The following is a 4,212-nucleotide window of genomic DNA, read 5'->3' as shown; positions in this document are numbered from 1 at the left end:
TCATATTCATAGTTTTTATGCCCCTTTGTCGCTGTTGGTAATCCAATTACAAGAACTAAGCTACACGAGACTGTACCCCAGTAGGCTGCAAGAGCATGCAAGCGCATAACCCGTACCTTTGTTGGCTTTTACTGCACTTTCTCATCTCTGATCCGCTCTCCGCAAGAACTGGCAGCCGTTTCTCCGCTCGCTGCGGCAGAGGCTCTCAGCAGAGACACACCTCACGCTTTCCCACAGAGCCCGATTTTGCTCTCGCCCTTACTCTGTGGCTCTCAACCAGAATTCAAGGTCATTCCGATCGCAAATTTCTGTTTGTATTTGGTCTTCCCCACGCGCAGCGCTAATGCACAGTACGCAAAGCAATGCTTCCCACGACAGGTATCGCTCGGAGCGGGTACGGAGGCAGAAGGATCTGGCTGAACGAGGCACCTGCTAGCTGGAGCATTTGCCTTTATTCGAAGCCTTAGGGGCTAGTTCATCGTGCGGGATATTTGTGACAAAGCTCCATCAGCTTCCTTTTGAATATGCTTTAAGAAACCATCCATGCTTAAGGTTAGCTGCATAAAACCACTGTGACCTGTATTAACGCTCCAGAAGAGTAAAACTCTATTTACCCCTATGGTCATTTTCAAGGTGACCCGTACGACTGCTGAGCAGTATTTCAGGATTATCTTCTTTGCAACAGGAGCTTTGTACCTCCTGCTACACACAGAGACAGTTTTAATAACCTATGTGCAGGAAACATTCAGTAACAGGTAAAAATCTGAGTGTGCTCCAAACATCAGCACGTTTTCTGCACCGTGTGATGGGAATATTACTGCAGCTGTGCAGGGAAGAGGTCTCCTCACACCACCCCAAAAGACAGCGAGCGCAGCTCAAGGGAATGGTTCACCAAGGCACGAGAAGTTTCTACTTCTATTACCCTGAGCTTCCAGCTCCCTTCCTCGCGCTCCTCTCCATGGTGGATGAGCGGCCGCAAAAAACACAGCCACCACGAAGTCACAGGAGGTAAAAAAATTGGGCACACACTCTTCCTCTGCCATAACTGGCCTGTCGCAGCGTGTGTAATACTCGAGGTCCTACTGTCAGCTCTAGATCACGACAGAACCCGGGGAGTCTCCCACAGCACGGTCACCGTCGGGACCCTTTGCTTTTGCTGCCCACAGGCAGCCACCCCAAGTGGTGGCCCTTGTCCAGGGGCGAGGAGGGGGAAGGCTCCTGTGGCTGCTGTTACCTCCTCTGCAGAGACGAGGAGAAATGTTTTATACTGGCAAGGTTACTACCTGGTAATGTAGGTCATCGCTATCAGTATTTCACACAAGCTACTGCCCTTCTGCCTCCTAATTAAAAATAATAGGCTTGAGGTGTTATTTCACAGAAAATTGGGGTGAGGGTGGAGGGGCTCCATCGTTAAGCCCCACCGACAACCCTGTGGTGAAATACCACATGCTTCACATCGCCAAAGGTGGGGAAAGAAATCTCTAAATCCAGAAAACTATCTTCTAGAGACTTACAGGTAGCTTTCTGATTTCTCTCCTATCTTCACAGCAACCTCTTTTTGTAGTACAGCAAAACTTTTTCTTCCATCAGCTTGCATCGTTTCGTCTTGACCCTTAACAACACTACTCAAAATTTTCCACACAAAGCTGATGCTGCCGGTGAGACGCAGGGATTTCGCAGCAGCGCAGCGGGGTGGGATGGTTGGGGTTTATGTTATATCTTTCCACAGAATGCCACCTAGCGCGAAGAAACTTCCAGACACTCTCGGTTAGTTATTTTTTCTTTACATTTGGGGATTGGAAGTGCACTGCAAAGTTTTGTTTACTTCAAAGCAACAAGACAAAGCATTTCAACACGGCCGTGTGACAACACTGGGAAAACAGTAACACACCAGGCAGGTTTTTTTTGCCGGATGGACATCTGTTCCTGTGCTGGGTCACATACTCCTTTCTTGCTTATGGAAATTAATACTTGCTGGAAACCGCCAGCTATTGAAAAATTTACTAACAGAATACGAAATGCTCCTTCACTAATGAAATATAATTAGTGGCAGCTAGAGGCTGAATAGAGAAGAAAGTCAGCTTGCTTACTTAAAGAAGAAACTCTGCTCTCAGATACTGCTACCTACCACCAGTCCGTGGGCTCTTGCACCTCGAGCTGCTGTCTCCCCTTTCCTCTACAGGCTGTGAGGTTCACATCGCCCCTTTTGTCCCCAACGCTTGAGACCGGCATGTAAGCACCTGCCTTGATTCCTCTACTCAGACCGGCGACTCCATGGATGGTCCCACTCATTTCTAAGACCCAACTCCCCGTTACAGCAGCCTGTGCCAACGTTGTCAAATCCACCCGACCTGCTGCGTCTTCCCTCTTCCCTTCTAAATCCCTCTCTGCCCAACACCAGTCCCCAGCTTTCACCCAGCTCTCCAGACCTTCAGACCCACTGGAAATCACCGTCTCGGTTAACTCCTTTCCTTACCCTTACTTCTCCCCTCACTCAAGGAGGACGGGAAAAATTTCGTTTCCTTCACTTTTAAACTCCTTTTCTGAGCTCTCTCTCCCTGCCTGTATGGCTAAAGCTCCTTTTCCCCTTCCCTTTACTTCCACTGCTCTTTCTTCTGTTTCAGTTAATTCTTAAGCCCTTTCAACTTGAATTCTGTTTTCCTTGCATCACCCAAAACATTACGATTTACGACTTCATGCTCTCAAAGTCCTAGGGCCTTTCTCCCACGCCTCCTCCTCTTCCTAAACTCATTGGATAAGCCCTCTGTTTCCTCAACCATCAGCCGTCCATCAGCTTTCCTTCCATTTTCTCCTGGCTCTTTCTCCTCTCTGACCGCTTCGACACCTTCTCTCTCCGGGTGTTTTTCATCTCCCCGGTACAACATCTGCCCTTAGCGCGGCAGCTGCCCCGCAGCGACAGACACGATTTTCTCCCGCCAGCAACACGTGCTCCTTTTTTCTACTCCAGCTCTCAGAACGGGTCACGATAACACCCAGCACCCGCCTTGCTCCAACGTCACCTCATCGCAGCAGCTGTTTAAGCCTAATCAGATAACTTGGCATTGCACCGCGTAAGGAGCCATTTTATCACGTCAGACGAAGGAGATAAGTTTAAACCACACTGGGCAGATTCAGGAAGAGACCGTCCACGTACGGGGGCTAAAGGTACAAAATACCCAAAAGCTACGTAACTCTTGCAGAGCAATAACGCAGTTTAAGATGTAAATCTTACCCATCCCTTCAGCTTCGCAGCGCCGCGCTCTGAGTCCAGGTTGCAGCTGGTCGGGATGGTGGATGTGGGCAGCTGGTAGAGTTGTCCCTGCTCTTGGCTGGTTCTACAGTTCAGGCTCCAGGTCATCAACCAAGGAGCGTTCATGATATCTACAAGCACTTAAAATTAGCAATGCTTAATTAAAAGCAATTTGCCTGTCTTTCCACCAACGTGAACTCAAAAAAATCTCTTTTTTTGCGTACAGTGGCACCAGAAAAGGTCTGTTGGCAGCACAGAGCGCTTCTCCCTTCCATGATTTCAGCCTGCCCTCTGCTGCAGTCTCAGCACACAGCACCGTCGGTCCTCGGCCCCGAGCCTTGGCTTTTCTGAGAACACGAACACGGGCTGGCCCTGTCTTACACGAACACACAACTCAGAAAGGTGTGGTTTAAACCGGCAAAAATTAAGAGGTCCAACAAGGTGTGACAACAACGAGACGTAAAAAATCCTTACTAGGACATACAAGGCAGAGAAACAAGAGTTGCGTAGGCACGTCTTCAGAGAGAGAGCTCTGTTGTTAGTTCTCAGTTGTAAGGGAGCTCAGGTTTGCATCGCCGTTCTCCTCCCTACGCTGTGTGCACGCTCCCGGTCACACACGGGAACGCCGGCAGACCGATAGCAGAGTCCAGTGCTGCGTCCAGTTCTGGGCTCCCCAGGTCAAGAGAGACAAGGAACTGCTGGAGAGAGTCCAGCGGAGGGCAACGAAGATGATGAGGGGACAGGAGCATCTCCATGATGGGGAAAGGCTGAGGGAGCTGGGTCTGTTCATCCTGGAGAAGACTGAGGGGGATCTCATCCATGCTTACAAACACCTTAAGGGTGGGTGTCAAGAGGACAGGGCCAGACTCTTTTCAGGGGTGCCCAGCAACAGGTTAAGGGGCAACGGGCACAAGTTGGGACTCAGGCAGTTCCACCTGAACACGAGGAAGAACTTCTGTGCT

This window comes from Cariama cristata, unplaced genomic scaffold (assembly GCF_000690535.1).
Source record: "Cariama cristata isolate BGI_N322 unplaced genomic scaffold, ASM69053v1 scaffold14582, whole genome shotgun sequence".
In the NCBI taxonomy this organism is placed as follows: domain Eukaryota; kingdom Metazoa; phylum Chordata; class Aves; order Cariamiformes; family Cariamidae; genus Cariama; species Cariama cristata.
Note: the sequence above shows the minus strand (reverse complement) of the source record.